The 18,208-nt window shown below is 44.0% G+C and overlaps 1 protein-coding gene across 1 annotated transcript in view; it reads left to right on the top strand.

The window, feature by feature from the left end:
- The window catches only part of ARSB (arylsulfatase B), a 65,211-nt gene that overhangs the window by 37,099 nt on the left and 9,904 nt on the right, over positions 1 to 18,208 (top strand). The gene's annotated exons all lie outside the window — the stretch shown is intronic.

Consider the following 18,208-nt stretch of genomic DNA (forward strand, 5'->3'; position numbering starts at 1 on the left):
GCACCATGCCAAGGACCAAAATGCCCCCAGCCCTGAAAAGTGGCGGTTATCTTCTGATAGTTGGGGGTATACATGCACATGCCGTTTTCTTGTACAATAAAGCTCTCTTGTTAACCTAGCAGATAGAGAGAAAGGAGGGGGGGCGCTAGTTCCTACGTGGCTGTGAAGTTCCAAGTCCCATGGCTGCTTTCATGCTGTAATCATGAGAGATGGGAAGCTTTGCCAATTCTGCTTCTCCACTTAAACACTGTCTGTTTTACAACTCTGCCCAGCTATTCCCCCCCCCCTTTTCCTTTTTGTTATTTTGCCAGAGACTAAGCTTTTCAATGTGGGGATTGTTTAAGAAGATTTTCATTGGAACATATCCTTTTTACACTCTCTCGAAGTTCCTTAATGAAATTACTATGTAATAACAAAGGGGTGTCCAAAACCACAGATGGCAGCCCTCCTCGCGTGGTTCTCCCCAGGCTTTGTGACTCTGCCTGCGGCCTTGCACGGTCCCTTTCAGGCTCCCCCACCCCCCGCCAAGTTGAAAGTCGAGGAAGCAAAAAGAGTGGACTGGGGTTACACTCTCTGGGAGCCTGGGCTTTGCGTTCTTTGCTGCCCTTTTGCCTGTAGCAATTGAAGACAAGTGGCACAGGGGACAAGCAGTTGTGCATGTGTGTGCGAGAGAGTAGGAGAGGGAGAGGAGAGAAGGCAGAAATAAAATGAAGTGTGGCTCATGGCCAGGACAAAAAGCATACATCCTCCTAAGTCATACAGCCTCCAAGCATGTATTTTAGCCCTTCTAGTTCTACATAAAGTTTTATGAAGTTTTGCCAGGTGGGACTTGCTGGCACACTCTGCATGGCCTGGAAGCCACATGCTGCACAACTTCCCTTGGCTGTATGGGGCCTTCTCTGGGTTCTTTGGGGGCTGTGTTTTGCAATGGCTGCCTTAAATAGTTTGCTGCAGGTGACAGCTGCTGTTCCAAGAAAACTGACACAGATGTCATAGGCTGGCTAGACCCAGAGGAATGGTGGGAGGAACCAGCTGGGGAACCCCCAAAGGAAGGAGGCTCAGAGCCAGGGGTTGGTGGTGGGACAATGATGAGTGGTCAGAGGGAGAAGCCTGGGAAGAGGAGGTGTCAGAAGCTGAACAGATAAAAGGGTTTAGTGAGCAGGGGCAGTCTGTGGCAGAGAGAAGTGCAGAAGCTGGAGCAGGAGAAGAGGGAGGCCAAGAGGCAGAGATGAATCAGACTGGTGAAGAAGCCAAGGTATCTCCCACTCTTGCTGTGACAAATTCCCTTCTCTCCTGGTCTCCCAGAACCAGAAGAGGTATGAAGAGGGAGGAGCAGAGACAGACTCATCAAGAGAGTCTCAGATTGTTTGGAAAAGACCTAGAGGAGGAAGAGTCTTAGACAGCTGTGGGAAGGTGGGGATCTTCAGCCTCCACAACTGTCTTGGTAGGCAAGACTTACTGAGAAGTGTTAGTGTGCTTGTTAGGCCTGGCTCCCCTGAGCAAGCCTTGTTTATTCTACTAAAGAATTAACCTCACATACTCCATGTGATTTATTGCTGGCTGGTTCCCTGACAAAAGCTGCAAATGAGTCATTTGTGACTTGTTTTTTTCCATATTTCGTGTATTGTATTTATATCCCACCTTCACCCCCTTCTGTAGAATGCAAGGTAGCATCTGTAGAGTTTGTAAGCAGTCTCCTATCCATACTCTGACCCAGGGCCGGATTTAGGTTTGATGAGGCCCTAAGCTACTGAAGGTAATGGGGCCCTTTATATGTTCAGCTATCCTTTGTCAACAACAAATTGTTGCTGTTTTTTGTGTTGAATATAAGTTATATGGTAATTTATGGACCTAATAGGTATCTAAAGCCATTTGCACATAACAAAATATGTACTGTGTTTTTCGCCCTATAGGACACACTTTTTCCGCTCCAAAAATGAAGGGGAAATGTGTGTGCATCCTATGGGGCGAATGCAGGTGCGCACCGACCCCTCTCGCTCTCCAGGCTTCAGGAAGCTATCCGCAAGCCTTGGGAGCCCGTGGGAGTTCCTGCCAGGCTCCCAAGGCTTGCGGACAGCAGCCTGCAGCCCGAAACCTGGGGAGCACAGTGGAGCGCACCCCGGGCTTTGGGCAGCTCTCCGCAAGCCTTGGTGCATCCTATAGGGCGAAAAATACGGTATTTTATCAAAGTAATTGTTGAACTGACATACAATTAAGAAGAAGTATATTAATAGTGAAATACAATCAAAGGTAAAGAGACCCCTGACCGTTAGGTCCAGTCGCGGATGACTCTGGTCACCGACTAGCCGAGGGAGCCGGCTTACAGCTTCCGGGTCATGTGGCCAGCATGACTAAGCCGCTTCTGGCAAACCAGAGCAGTGCACGGAAACGCTGTTTACCTTCCCGCCGGAGTGCTACCTATTTATCTACTTACACTTTGACATGCTTTCAAACTGCTAGGTTGGCAGGAGCAGGGACCAAGCAACGGGAGCTCACCCCATCGCGGGGAATTGAACCTTCTGATCAGCAAGCCCTGGGCTCTGTAGTTTAGACCACAGCGCCACCCGCGCCCCTGAAATACAATTAAGAAGAAGTATATTTTGGGGGGGCCCAAGAGAGTGGGGCCCTAAGCTATAGCATGTTTAGCTTATACATAAATCCGACACTGCCCTGACCAGACCCAGATCTTCTTAGCTTCATCTAGGTTGTTGCATCATGTGCCTTCAGCGTATTGTCTACATTGACTGCCAGCAGATCTTTAGGATTTCAGGCAGGGGTCTCTTCCAGCCCCACCTAGAGGTACCAGGGATGAAACCTGAGACCTTCTTCCAGCAAAGTGGCCACTCTACCATGAGCTGTTGCTCTTCTACCTCTGAGAGTAAGAAAGGGACAGGTTCCAAGCCACAAGGAACGGCCTTCAGGAAGTGTTTAGCCGTACCACCTAGCAGTTTGAAAGTTATACAGTAATTTTGGATTTGATACCTGCCTAAAGCAGCTTCTTCTCTGTACAGAAGCAACATGAGTACATGTTCCATTATTGGCTGGGTCATTACTCCAAGCTGGCTGGTGCAAATCCTGGCTCTTCCAACTTCTCTCAAAAGAATCCTGTCTATTGGTTCCCATTATGAATGTCACTTTCTAACACAGCTCCTCTTCTGGAATCCATATTCTGTGGTGCTAGTTGAATCCAGATGAGTTGACAGTTGACAGTGATTTCATTGTTGTAAACAGCTTAGAAGCCATTTTGGCATATGAGATGTGTGTGTGTGTGTGTGTTTCTTCCCTACACCTCCCTGTCCCAATTTTGAGCAATACAGTATATCTCAAGGCAATGAGAGTTTCTGTATGAATAGCGCTTGACACTTAAGAAAAGCAACAACCCAGCGAAACATCACAAAAATGCATCATCTTTATTTATGCACCCAGCTGACATCATTTGTCATTCTCTAGGTTCTCTTGCATCAACATCTGCTACCCAGGCCATCCTTTCCACCTTTTTCTTACTACAGGAGAATGTAGGAGCAGTCGGGCCCGAGACTTGTATTCACTGGGATTTTTTGACACTTTTACAACAATGCCTTCTATTATAAGGATTCTCTGCATTATTTGTTCACTCTGCTTTAAGAAAATTATTGCATGCAAAGCTAACAGAGCTTAAGCAATGAGTGCCCAGCAGCACTTACCTGGTTTGCCAGCATGGGTGTCACTCCATCTTACTAGGAGGGGCTAGTCTGGCACAGTGAGGATGCATTGCTGGGAGCACCGGATTTGTTCTGCCAGGGCGTCTGCACTGTGATGATCTCCCAGCTGCGTGCATCACCTCTTCCAGTAAGCTGCAGTGACACCCATGTCAGGAGGCCAGGTAAGCATGGCTGCTTCTCACATTCATGAATTCCAGTCATGAGGAAAGAAAACAGCTTTGTACGTGGCATCTGGATCTCAGTGCCATAGTGAGGGCCATAGCTTAGTTGCAGACCCTCAGCTATGCATACAGAAGGTGCTAGGTTCATTCCCCAGTATCTCTCAGTAGGGTTGGGGGAGAATGTGGTTTGAAATCCCGGAGAGTCACTGCCAGCCAGTGTAGGCAATATTGATTCAGAGGTAACAATGGTATGGCACAGTTTAAGGTAGCTCTCCATGTTCTTTTGCACTGGCCCTCTGTCTGTGCAAAAGAAAATGGAGGCTTTGATTCTGCCTTCTCACCAAACAGATGGTTGAGAGTGTGTTGGGCAAATTCAGTCCTGCGTGAGTCTTTTTGGTACAGGGAAATATGTGCACAGCTACAGTCTGTGCCAGTCTTTATGCATGTTGGGCTGAGACAAAGGTGTGTGAAGCAAAATCACTTTCAAACACATTGTACTCTGGTTAATTTGTGCCTTTTAAAATATCTGTGGATATTTTAAAACTGAAAAATAATTGTATCTTCAAATTTTCCCCTCGACTTGTAATCTTTCTAGTCAAATGCAACTCATCAACCATGTATGTATGGTGGCCTGCCAGGACCATGGCAGCCCCATTTTATTTTATTTTTTGCAGCCCCAGGCTGGTGCTGAAAACTGCAACTTTCTCAAGTCCCTTCTGGGTGCACATACATGGCAGGTAGGCTGCATTCAGTTTAGTAGATCGAAAGTTTTGAAGGCTGCTTTGGGTGAAAATTGAAGGGACCAGTTGCTTTGCATTACACACTTTATTGTTCTAATTTTAGCCATAATAATTTAGCAGGTTTTTTTGAAAGACTGTTTTTGGAAAACATATTAGGATGTTAGCAACTCAAGCTATTAGAAGCATACTTCATGGTCATAGCCCTCAGAATAGTCAACCTATTTTCAGATTATGAGTCTTAGCATCACAGCTTTTGAATAGGCCAATAGGTTTTTTTACAGACACTCAAAAATCACTGTCTCAACACAGACTTGCCCTCCACAATTGCAATGGCAGATTTCTGGAAGGAAGATTATTTGCGCCAAGTAGAATACATGTAGGTTCAAGCTCACCACAGAAAATGATAGATCTGGGAACAATTTTACTGAGCATGAGTGTTGCTAACCTTTCTTGGAATAACTTGCACCTTTTCCTCTGATGTTTCTGCCCATTTCTGAACAGTAGGGGGGAGGTCAAGAAAGAACATAATAGCATGGGAAGTGCTCAGCTATGATATATGTTGCATTCAGAGATATTGACCTCTATGCATTATGTCTGCTTTTGAGGGTCAAACTAGACGTGACAATGGCAGCTTCATTCTGCCCTGTTGACTCAGGAGCATAGGAACCCGTAAATGCACAGGAGAAATCCATAGGAGGGGGGGGGAACACCCTGTAACCACCAGGACTGAGGATCCCCTCAAAGGACCTTCCACAGAGAGACCCGCTAAAGTGCCTTTCAGGAGCGGGTCAGCAATAAATTACACAGAGTAAGTGAAGTTAACTCTTTATTAGAACAAACAAGAGCTGCTTAGTAGTGTCAGGCCTAATGAGCACAGCAACTCTTCTTGGTAACCAGTACACCAAACTGGCTCCCTCTTGAACCTTCCAGATGCTGGAAAAGACACGGGTCTCTGGCTTCTTGTGCCTGAACCTTGTTTCACTTTCATACTGTGTTGACTGTACCTTGCTGTGTTGACTGTTGCTTGACCTTGCCTCTGGGTTACCTCTTGGACTGATACCCTCTGTTTGACCTTGGCTTGTTTGGTCACTGCTGGGCTCCCATATAATCATTTCTTGGTGAGTTTTTTGGGCAGGAGACTTGGACCTTCCTGAATTGGGATCCTATTACCTAAGGGCACCTGCTGGAGCATGATAGGAGACTGTAATTAGTTGGAAAGTTCTCCTGTAGGAGCTCCATTGGGAAAGAATAGGAGCTGTGCCAAGGCATAGTGCTTTCAGTGGAACTGCTGCAGGAGATCTTCCCATAGGTTTGTGCCTTAAAACACAATAGCAGTTATTGTACATGCTCCTTATCAGTTTGTACAACAGGGTTCGTTGAGCCTTCTTTTCTCTCTCCAATAGTCTGGGCCAAACTACTTTTCAAAGTTTTAAAAATGCCTTGGGACAAAGTTCTGGAGGAAATAAGCCATGCTAAACACATGCTATCACTTGTGGACAAGTGCCCACCTGAGACTCAAGAATGCCGCACTGAATAAGGAGTCTGTGTCTAGAGCAGGGGTCAGCAAACTTTTTCAGCAGGGGGCAAGTCCACTGTCCCTCAGACCTTGTGGGGGGCCGGACTATATTTTTTGGGGGAAATGAACAAATTCCTATGCCCCACAAATAACCCAGAGATGCATTTTAAATAAAAGGACACATTCTACTCATGTAAGAACACGCTGATTCCCGGACCATCCATGGGCCGGATTTAGAAGGCGATTGGGCCAAATCTGGCCCCCAGGCCTTAGTTTGCCTACCCATGGTATGGAGACGCACAAATCACTTCCCTCCCTTAATCAATAACCTATCTTTGCATATTCTCTTGGCATTCTGCTTAATAATTTCATATGAAATTTCAAACGGAACACTTAATAAAAAAAGCATGTAATTCCCTAATGAATATGCTAATTGAATTTGCCATATAAAAGAATAAAACCACATAATAGGTATATGTTTCAAATTAAGTGCACTTATGTGCACTGGGAAAAGTATTGCGAAATGTACAATATCATACACATTTGTTATAACTTTGCATCGTTTCTTTAAAAACAGCTCTCCAAGTTATTGATGGCTTGGCAGCTGTGAGGATGACGTCAGCCCTTCCATTGTGAAGCCTCTGCTTTCTTTTAGATAGTCTTATGGCATTTCATCAAGTTTCAGTGATTCAGCTGAATTAAAAACCAACTGGCTTTGAGTCAAAATTCCCTTAACTGCTAAACCAAACATATTCCTGACCACATAGCCAATGCTAGATGCCCTGTCTCATAGCAGCACTGAAGCTCTATATCCTATTGTAGGCAATTGTTATTTTTCAGAATCTGAACTGAATGACCTAGAGAAAGTAATGGAACAATTGGAACTAAGGGTTGCTAGCCAAAGTCTGTCAATATATTTCCTTACTTGTCATGGTCATTCATTAATAAAACATGAGATATTCACCACCTTGGCAAGACAGACATTCTTTTTATCATCTTGGAGAGAAAAAGGCAGGGTTGTATCAGATGCTTCAAAGGACTGACTTCCAAACTTTTTTTTTTAAGGTGTTGCTAGGTAGAGAGATGTCAATGTAAAGCTCTTTCACCATTGCTCAAAATCCTATGCATTCTGCAAATGGAAAAACTGAAATACAGTGGCCTGCTTGCCTACTGGTTGTAGTTGGGTTATGGTTGTGCTTGCTTGAAGGCATCGACCCAGAGCATAGAAATTAAGAGGCACTTAGTCTGAGCCAATCTAATCAAAATCTCATATTTGTAAGGACATTACTTGGTGCATTCTACTAATAACTGCCGAAACAAATAGCTGCATGGAACAGCCATACTTCGGTATGTATATGACAACCACCCAGCACTCATTTAATTCATAATAATTTATTATATGCACAGAAACAGTGTTAAAGGTACATGTGCAATATTAAAAGCTCCCTGATTAAAAATAACAATAGTGAGATTAACTATCCATAGTTTCATAGCCTCAATGCACAGCTTGGCTTTCAGTTTGACTGAGCAGCTGATGGCAGGGTGTGTGAGCTGATTTATTTGATCCGTGAAGGCGTTTGTGAGTGCTATGAACCTTACCACTAAATGCATAGAGTTCTCTCCTGATCGCAGTGGGATTCTGTGACTTGTGAATTATACCGTGTGCCACTGGTGTGCCACATTCCAGTCTTGGTGGTGTGCTGTTACTTTCAACAACCTCCATTGCCATCCGTGATTGCCTTTCACTGGTATTCCTTTCTAGCAGAGTGTGGACTGTGCAGTCTAGCAAAGTTTTCTACATTGTTCTACAAAATTGTATGTCACATTTGTGGATACCTGCACAATATCTGTGCTCTGTTGAATTGGTGCCATAATTTATGATGGAATTGCCCGTATCATTTTTAAGTAATACTTTATGGTGTGTGGATATTTGGTTTATAATAAATCACCTTTGAATTCCAGTGACATTATATATTGCGTCTGCAAGGAACACCAGAAGAATTTGTCTTTATTATGGGACAGTTAACTCCTAGGGGCCCCATTTTTCACCAGGGCTAAAAAGATTCTTTTGACTTATTACACAGCCAAATTGATTTGTGCCATTCATACTTCTTTCCACCACTGGGAAAATATGAATTTGCATAAAGAGAACAAACACTCATTGTAAGTAGATGGTGTGTACTGTTTTTGTGGGTCCATAAATGTGTGGGTGTGCTTTCTCTAAAGGAATAAAAATGGCTTTGCCCTTTATGTTCATGCACAGCTAACACCTGACATTATTTGAAACTTAAAAAAATAAGTGTGTTAACAAATCCCATCATTTTCATATGATCTTTTCTTGCTGCTGACTTGGTGAATTTGAAACCTTAGAAAGATAATGGCTGCAACATATATACAGGCCATTTGGTCTCAAACTCCCAGGAAGATTATCCTGTATCCAGATACTTGGACATGAAGTCCTTCTGGAAAGAAGCAGCTTTCAATAAAATGCAGTTTGGTTCAACCCTAAAATTGGCAATCAGATAGATTATGCCTCTACAGCTTGTGATCCACCATGTGGAATGCAGCCATTAATGTTGGTCTGCCAGATAACCAATGAACCTATGGTTTGGGTTTCCTTTCTGCAATTGAAAAATGAAGACACATAGCCCAAGTAGAAGAACAGACCCTGAGTAGAAAAAAAGAAAAAAGAAGTAGGTTTTATATCAATAAAATATAAATATCCCTCATTAGTTTTCCTTGCCCATTGTCCTATAATAACCATATTTTCCATCCTAATCAGCCATTTCCTTCAAAATATTGTATTTAGATACTTTACTGAAAATTAAATTTAATTAGCCACATTTCCTTTTTCCATTAGTTCACATACTGTAGTTCTTTGTTTTACAAAAAATATAAGACTGGAGGGGAGGACCTGTAGTTTAGTTGTATGGCTAGAGCACATGCTCTGCATGCAAAAGCTCCCTTGTTAATTCAAAGTGTCTCCATTGCAAGAGTCTTAGGGAGCAGAGAAGATCCCTGCCTGGAACCCTGGAGAACCATTTCCAGTCACAGTAGACGGGGTGGGTTAGATGAACCAAGTCTTGATTCTGTGTGAGGCAGTTCAATTTACTCATATATTTACAATATATATTTTACTGAACGACTGCTGCACCTGTATCTGGAAGCTAGACAAGAACCTTCTTGTATCTTTTAACAAAGGCAGGATAGCAACATGAAACTCCTAAGTCTTGTGCCACTAGTGACAACCATATTTTTTGCTCTATAGGGCGCACCGGACCATAGGGCGCACCTAGTTTTTTGGGGGGGAAATAAAGAAGGAAAGCCAAGATCCATCCCCCTGGCTGTCTTGGCTTCCTCTTTAGCCACGCGCAACCTCTCCTGCCAGGAGAAGCTGCACGCGGCTTTGTTTTTAGCCGTGGGGCTGGGGACAGGGGAAGCCCAAGCTTCCCCCGACACCAGCCCCCAAAACAGGTCCAGGAGCAGCGGCGAGATTGCGCACAACCTCGCCGCCACTCCTGGGGCTTGCGGGGCTGGGGTCAGGGGAAGCCCGAGCTTCCCCCGACCCCAGCCCCCAGAACAGGCTGCTATCCGCAAACCTTCGGAGCCCGGCAGGAACTCCCGCCATGCTCAGAAGGCTTGCGGAGAACAGACAGCTATCTGCAAGCCTTCGGAGCCCGGCAGGAACTCCCGCCACGCTCAGAAGGCTTGCGGATAGCTGCCTGAAGCCTGCATTCCCTCCATAGGATGCACACACATTTCCCCTTCATTTTTGGAGGGGGAAAAGTGCGTCCTATAGAGCGAAAAATACAGTAAGCTATATAATGACACTGTCCACGCAAACTTGAGGGGAGTTTTTTGCCTTTGAAAAGAATGATTTCCTTTTTCTCTTACATTTGTTTCAGGATGTTACAAAGCATTGAAATGAAATCTACTTTTTTCCAATTCCTTTGTTTGAAAAAAAAGAGCATTGGGGGGAAACTTTTTAAGCTTTGGCAAAATATTGTGTAATAACTAGAATTACCATTGGTCTCTTTAATTGGTCTCTTTAAAAAAGAAAGGGAATTGGGTAAGTTAGAGCTCATGGCAAAACCTGATTATTTTATGCTTCAGATGTCATTAGAAGACAGTATCTTGGATCTTAGCTTTTTTCCCAGTTTACGGGAGGAGAGGTGTGCTCACAGAAAGAGTCCTGCTGCTGGAAGGAAACATTCTGTGAGTGTAACTCTTGAATGGCTGCTCCTTCTGTGAAAGGAGCAAAGAGGACCTAAGCCAAGATCTGGAGCTTGCCCAGTCCAGCCTGCTACTGTTTCTTTACTTCCTTGTAAAGCCTTTCATCTTGAACCAAAACATCTTTGTATAAAGCTGATACAATCAGCATGTAGAAGGGTGATTAGATGACTGGTATCTGAAGTTAATAGTTCAACTGATATGTTAAGATGGTTGAAGAACATTGCTTGGTTTTAAAAAAATATATTTATCATATATATATATATATATGGGCATTGTTGGGGTGACAGTAATAAATAAGAGTCTAGATAACTAGATTTTCATCAGTTCCTTCAAAATCAGTATTCCATTAATTTTTCAAAGGTCAAGGTCACAGCCATTCCTCAAGCATTCTTATTTTAATAGAGTAACTGAAAGTGTCTGAGTTCTGCAGAAAATTCATTATCGCCATAAAGCCGCAAAAGGTCACAAAATGTCTTTCTTCACTGAAGTAGCAAAAAATTTTTATTTCTCCAATAATTCATTATCACAGTGGAGCCTGAAGGAGCCCTTGACATTTCAGCATCCTCCTCCTTCAGGGGAAATAATTGTTTTCATATATCATGATTTAGAAAACGACAGAAAAATTAGTGAAAAACAAACACAAACCTTTCTGGTCTGGGAACCATCTGTATTACTCTTTGTTCCTAAAGCTTCCCTCCCCCCCCCATGCTGTCACTGAAGCTCTCTACATCTGCCCTGTGCAAAATGGTGAACATCAAATCTATAGTATTGTAAAAAAACTTAAGAAAATATGAAGAGCCTTGCTGGTTCAGGCCAAAGGTCTGACGTCCTGTTCTCACAGTGGCCAACCAGAGGCCTGTGGGGGCGTCTGCTAGCAGGGCATGAGCACAACAACGCTCTCCTCACCTGCAATTCCCAGCAGGTGTTATTTGTTATGTACTGAAGTTCTCACCCTGGGCCAGCAGGGGGATACTATAGATAGTTTTCACTCAGGTCCACATATGCAAATAAGGGATTGAAAGTGACATTCAGTGATTGGATAGTTACAGAAAATAGATACTGTTGCATTCTAGTGGAGCTCTATATAAGCAGGCTGGCTGAACCCTTCAGTTCAGTTCTGTTCTGGCCAGTGAATAAACAAGAGCTGTTTGAAGAATCGCTGTGTCGTCTGATATGTTCACCCACAACTTAACAGTATTCAGAGGTACATTGCCTCTAACAGTGGAGGCAAGATGTGCATATCTGGGCCTTCCCCCGATGCTCCAGAACAGATTTAGGGAAGGTACTGTGCACATGTGGGAAAAGTTGAGGGTGAGTTCCTTTGTGAAAGCAAAAACCCTTGTTCAGTTGGGACGTGTTAGCTGGATTCTGCCTGAAATGGCCCTGTACTGGTCCTGTTGCTTTCTCCATTGTAGACTGAGTTCATTACAAACACAGTGTGGTGAGCAGTCAGTGCCCTGGCAGGAGTGACGGCAGTGTTGTGTTTCCCAGACTGGTTAATTTCTGCTTCTAAAAGTTTTGTTAGCTCTCACTTCAGAGACAGAACCTCAGTGTTACTGATGAGTATGGAAATCAACATTCAAAAGCTATTTGAAAAGGGCACCTGATACAGTCCTATTAACAAAACTAAGCCACGTCCTAATTCATGTAAGCATCCCCATGTCAACATTTTCCTGTACTTGGAAAGCTAACATTTCAGGGTGAGATAAATAAAACATTTTTTTAAATGTCCAGTAGCACCTTAGAGACCAACTAAGTTTGTTCTGGGTATAAGCTTTCGTGTGCATGCACACTTCTTCAGATACCTTCAGCTAGGTATCTGAAGAAGTGTGCATGCACATGAAAGCTTATACCCAGAACAAACTTAGTTAGTCTCTAAGGTGCTACTGGACAATTTTTTAATTTTTTAATTTATTTCGACTGCATCAGACCAACACAGCTACTTACCTGAATCTAGTATCTCAGGGTGAGGTTAAGCTAGAAGCTTTATCCCTGATGTGGTCATATTATGATTGCAGGTAAATTTTGAGAGGGCACCACATTTTGAAGTTGAGTGATCCATTAGCACGTCCTCCTGTAGGATTGCACCACTCCAAAGCTCTGGAGTGGTACAGTCCCACAGGTGGACAGTGTTGCATCAGAAACAGCATGTCTGGGTAGACTCTTCGTCTACTTCAAGTTTTTAAAACTTCTTTTAAGAAATGTATTTGACATACGAGAAGGAGGAATAAAGGATGAATATTCCATCTTTTTGTACAGATGTAACTGGAACAGGAAAACCATTGTTGGCAGAGCACTACTGAAATCTTGAACTAATGAGTGGAAACATTCTGGAAGCAATTATTTTACAAGCACAAAGTTTTTTGTTTTTATAAAAAAAATCTTTCCTTTTAGTTTTTAAATGTTTCAGCAGAACTGCATTTCTGTTGGAGATGTCTGTGACAGCAAACACAACGTGGAACCCAGATAGTCATGGGACCAAGAGTCTTAAAGCATTCTTTGGGGGCATTTCTCCTTGGCCACTGGTATTCAAGAAGAGAAGAAAGTATGATGCAGAGATCTTAAACAGCTTTATTCATTCATTCATTCATTTAAATATCCATTAGTCTTTTGGCTGTTTCAGCAGACATAAGAAACGTGATGCAAGCCCTTGAAGTCAGCTTTCTAGGAGCAATAGCAGCACAGTTTATTCATGAATTAGATTCCAGAGGGAGCCCCCTTGTCCTGCCACCCCCATCCCCAACCAGTGGACACTGGTCTATAAGGCCAAATGGGGCACTGCAGCTCCCCCCAAACTAGTGGAGGCTCATCTATAAAGGCAAATGGGGCACTGTACCACCAACCTGAGTCTGTCCTTGGCCAGCTCCCCCACCTGCCTTCTTACATTCAGTCCTGGGGGTGGTAATGGCGGCCACCTTCCTGCTCCTTAATCTTTGTGTTTCCCTCAGCATGGAGAAGGATGGAGGAGGGAACCAGGAAGAGCCTGCCATTGGCTCTGGCTCCACCTACTGCCAGCCTCTCTGCCTTCCCCACAATGGCCACTACCTGACACTGCCCCAACCTCTGTTTCCAAGTGTAGTTTTAAAATATAAGTGAGGGAATTGTATTTTGTATATGAATATGACTTAAGACACATCATATGTTGAGAACTGGCCATCTATTAAGTTTATATGTTCTTGTAGAATTAGATAGGTTCATGGTAAAGGTAAAGGGACCCCTGACCGTTAGGTCCAGTCGCGGATGACTCTGGGGTTGCGGCGCTCATCTCGCTTTATTAGCCGAGGGAGCCGTGGTACAGCTTCCGGGTCATGTGGCCAGCATGACTAAGCCGCTTCTGGTGAACCAGAGCAGCGCACGGAAACGCCGTTTACCTTCCCTCCGGAGTAGTACCTATTTATCTACTTGCACTTTGATGTGCTTTTGAACTGCTAGGTTGGCAGGAGCAGGGACCGAGCAACGGGAGCTCACCCCGTTGTGGGGATTCCAACCGCCAACCTTCTGTTCGCAAGTCCTAGGCTCTGTGGTTTAACCCACAGCACCACCCACATCCCCATGGTTCATGGAGGTTAAGGCTTATCAATAGCTACTAGCCCTCAGATGAATAATTCCTCCTTGCTGGAAAGTTTCAGAAGGGGCTGTGTGCACCTCACTCACTTGGCATTTAGCTTGACTGTAATGAGGGAAAAGAGCCTCTAATGTGTAGCTAATTATAATTTATTCAGCCCATGTACTTGGCTCTCCTTTCTTGTCCCTGCATTGTTGCCTTCTCTCCTTCGGTTTGGCAGTTCTGTCAGATCCCATTTTTTCCATGCTTTTGTCAAGAGCTGTTGGGATCTGTGTGTGGCTGCCCCGTGTGGTGAACCACTGAACTGCAGGTGGCAGCCTAGGTACTGAAGAGCCTTCAGGACTGACTCTACCCACCCAGGCTGTCCACTAAATATTTCTGGGCAGAAAGAAGCATAAAGGGCATCCTCCTCCACCTGATCCTTGCTTGAGCAGCAAGGTCTTCCTGAGTACTGCCCCATCCCTTTCTCCTAGTTTGCCCTTTGCTCCTGACTTTTGGCTTGCTCCACAATTCCTTGCTCCCCTCAGATCTTTTCTGTAGCCCAACCCCGAAAGATTGGGACTGTTGTGTTGTTTCTGGTGGATCTTTTATTTCAGTTTTGATTTTTATGTGTGATGCCTTGAGCTATGGAAAGGTGGCTAAGAAATCTAGAGGCAGCCCACCAGCTATGTGAGTCAACGGAGGAAGAGCTTGTTAGGTTTGCTGTCTTAAACTACAAAGAAATGGGAGAGGAGCTGGCACCTGGCAAGCTACAATACATGGTTGGCGATATATGTATTTTTTATTTTTTTTATATGATAGGTCGCAAAATGTGGTAGCCCTGCTGTATGGTCTACAATGAGGTGACTGTTGGCTCTTTTGCAGCAGTAGTGGGGTCCTCTACAACTTGTGGTTAGAGATACAGGAGAAGGTATTGATACTAGATACCACCATTTTGAACCAGGAGTACACACTTGGCTTAGCTAAAAATGAGCAACAGCGGGGGGGGGGGACACTGTCATAAAGTGTGGCATCAAACTGGATAAGGAACCACAAGGATCTACTGCAAGAGATCTGTGTTGAAGTGAAAGGCCACTTTGTGGGATGAACTTCAAGACGTAAGATTAGTTTAACAAGGTCTACTTCTCATTTTGCTGTTTTTAGAAGAAAATTCTGATAAGGATGGCAAGTATAAAACACGCTGAGCTGTACAGACTTAGTGTCACCACCAAAACATAGGACTTTTCCTACGAAATCCCAATGTTCCTTCCTTATCTGTAAAAAGCTTGTACGTCAAACTAACAAGGTTTCTGTGACCCAGTCAAAACAACGAGCCATGAAATAAACATTCATGTATAGCTTGCTTCTAGCAAGTTGCTTGTAAGGCTTTGTGAAGACCATGAAAGCAAGAAGTTCCTCTTGTCTCTCCTTGGGTTATAGGTAGGTATACCAATGAGGCTTTGTAAGGACTGTGGGGGTAGAGTGCATGCTTAATATGCAGAAATTCCTTGGTTCTGCCTCCAAGACCTCCAGCTGAAATGGGGGGACGGGACCTCTAGTCCTCTGGATGCTGCCAGATAGCTCCCACCACTCTTGACTCAGTAGCCATGAAGATTGGGGAGGTTTGCGAAAGTTGAAGTCCAACAATATCTGCAGGTCCATTACTTTTCCACCACTGAGGATCTCAGTTGGCAGGGATGTGAGGGGACCTGCTTAAAACTGTAGAGATGTATTATCAATCAGAACAGATAATACTGGGCCAGGTGGAGCAGGATTCTGACGCAATGCCAGTTCATTTGAACTGTAGCATTTGAACTGCATCCCCAATAGATTTGGTAAAGTAGCCCACATAGAATGTGGGAGCTGTGGCCCTCCAGATGCTGTTGGACTTCAACTCCCATCAGCCCCAGCCAGAATGGCTAATGGTCAGGGGATGGTGGGAACTGTAGTCCAGCAACACCTGCAGAGTCTTCTCTGACATAAAGAAAGGCTGCGTATCTCAGAGGGACTGCTTTCCTTCCATGGAATATGCAGTGTTGGAGGCTGTGTGGGGTTGAGAGAGATCCTTCATGAAATGTTTTACTTTTTATATGTTAGCAGGCTGCCAGTGTGGTGTAGTGGTTAAGAGCCGTGGACTCGTAATCTGGTGAACCGGGTTTGCGTCTCCGCTCCTCCACATGCAACTGCTGGGTGACCTTGGGCTAATCACACTTCTCTCTGAAGTCTCTCAGCCTCACTCACCTCACAGAGTGTTTGTTGTGGGGGAGGAAGGGAAAAGGAGATTGTTAGCTGCTTTCAGACTCCTTAAAGGTAAAGGGACCCCTGACCATTAGGTCCAGTTGTGGCTGACTCTGGGGTTGTGTCGCTCATCTCGCTTTATTGGCCGAGGGAGCCGGCATACAGCTTCTGGGTCATGTGGCCAGCATGACTAAGCCACTTCTGGTGAACCAGAGCAGCGCACGGAAACGCTGTTTACCTTCCGACCGGGGTGGTACCTATTTATCTACTTGCACTTTGATGTGCTTTCAAACTGCTAGGTTTACAGGAGCAGGGACCGAGCATCGGGGGCTCACCCTGGTGCGGGGATTCGAACCGCCGACCTTCTGAATGGCAAGTCCTAGGCTCTGTGGTTTAACCCACAGTGCCACCCGTGTCCCTTGAGACTCCTTAGGGTAGTGATAAAGTGGGATATCAAATCCAAACTCTTCTTTTTCTTCTCTTGGAAAATAAACCAGTCCAAGCTAGTTGTGCTTCTTCCTCACTGCTTGTACGTGCAAGGCTTTTTGTTTACATTATCTGCAGCTTAAATGAGCACCATATTTGAATGTTTTTAATTAACTAGTGGAACAATGTATTTAAATTTTTTTTATCCTGTTCATACCTCTTGCTTTTGGTCATATTTCCATACACAAAGGAACAAAATGTATACTTTGAGCTTAAAAAAAAAGTTTATTGAGGCAAGGGAGAATAAATGCAAGCCTGTGTCTTGAGAGTCTGGTATAGGCATGCCCTCCTTAAAGGTCTGCAGCACCTCTTAAAGTAATATAACTTCTCATTTTTTCTGGTCCAAATCCATTTTCTTTCATATGGGTTATAACAAATGTAAACAGTTACGTTTCCTGTTCACTATACTCAGAATCTGCATAACAAATCCCCATTTTTAATAACCTTGGGTGGCTAAAGCCTTAGAGTGCCTTTGTATATATCATGCATATATTGAGGCCTGCATTTATTTCCATGAACTTTGCAGTTTCTTATGAGTTTCTGAAGAAATCTTCCATACACTCTGAGAGCTCTTAAACTTTTGTTGTGCCCTCAGCAATGCCCATGTGATTCTACATGTAACATGCATGAAGAAGCAGGCTTCCACACATGCATCATTTACTGGCTTTGGAACTAGTCAGATAAGAGTTCTCTCGTGGGATTTTACTTTATTCTTAGGGTATTTGGCTCCAGGCCTAGAGTAGAGGTATCTTACAGCTGCCTATCCACTTTACCTTCTCTGGTTCCCAGTGGAGGTTCTTCTACTCAGCCCTAGTTGGTCAAGACAAGTCAACAGGGTTGCAATTTAACAACGATTCATTGAAAGCACACACATAGTTTCATTCAAGCAAATAAGCAGAATTCAAAATTGTAGTTTGCTGCACTTCCAAAAGCACAGCATTCCACTGACAGAGATGAGTGGAATGTCATCTGTCACCCTGTCATAATGGATAGTCTAACAGAAGGTGTAAACCAACAGAGTCCAGGTCCAGAAGCCACCCAAAAGTTGCTTTCCCAATGCTGCTTATACAGTTCTTAGCTTTCCAAACATGGTAACGATGGCAACCTTGACCGCCATCCCAAGTGTCTTGCATATATACTTGTGTGTTCTAGATAGTCCCTAGATGTTTGTGTGTTTCATAGACCATAGAATTGTAGAGTTGGAAGGGACTCTGAATGTCATCTTGGCTAACCCTCTGCAATGAAGGAATCTCAACACACAGTCCTCCAACCAATCTGAAACCTGCTTAGCTTTGCAAATGTGCTAGCAGTTTTATTGCTGCACCACTATTAAGGTTTGTATCTTTACCTTCACATTCTCTTTCGTCCTTCACTTCCGCCTAACTGCAAGCTTGCTTTATTTCCTTTTATGATCCCCTATTATGATATGTTTAGACCATTCTATACAATATGTGCCCAAGCTTCAGCTCATGACAATATATGAATTTGAGCTTGCAACATAATGCTAGTGATAATACAGTTGTACCTCAGCTCCTGAATACCTTGGGAGTCGAACGTTTTGGCTCCCAAACGATCGAAAACCAGAAGTG

The sequence above is a fragment of the Podarcis raffonei genome, chromosome 11 (assembly GCF_027172205.1).
Source record: "Podarcis raffonei isolate rPodRaf1 chromosome 11, rPodRaf1.pri, whole genome shotgun sequence".
Taxonomy (NCBI): domain Eukaryota; kingdom Metazoa; phylum Chordata; class Lepidosauria; order Squamata; family Lacertidae; genus Podarcis; species Podarcis raffonei.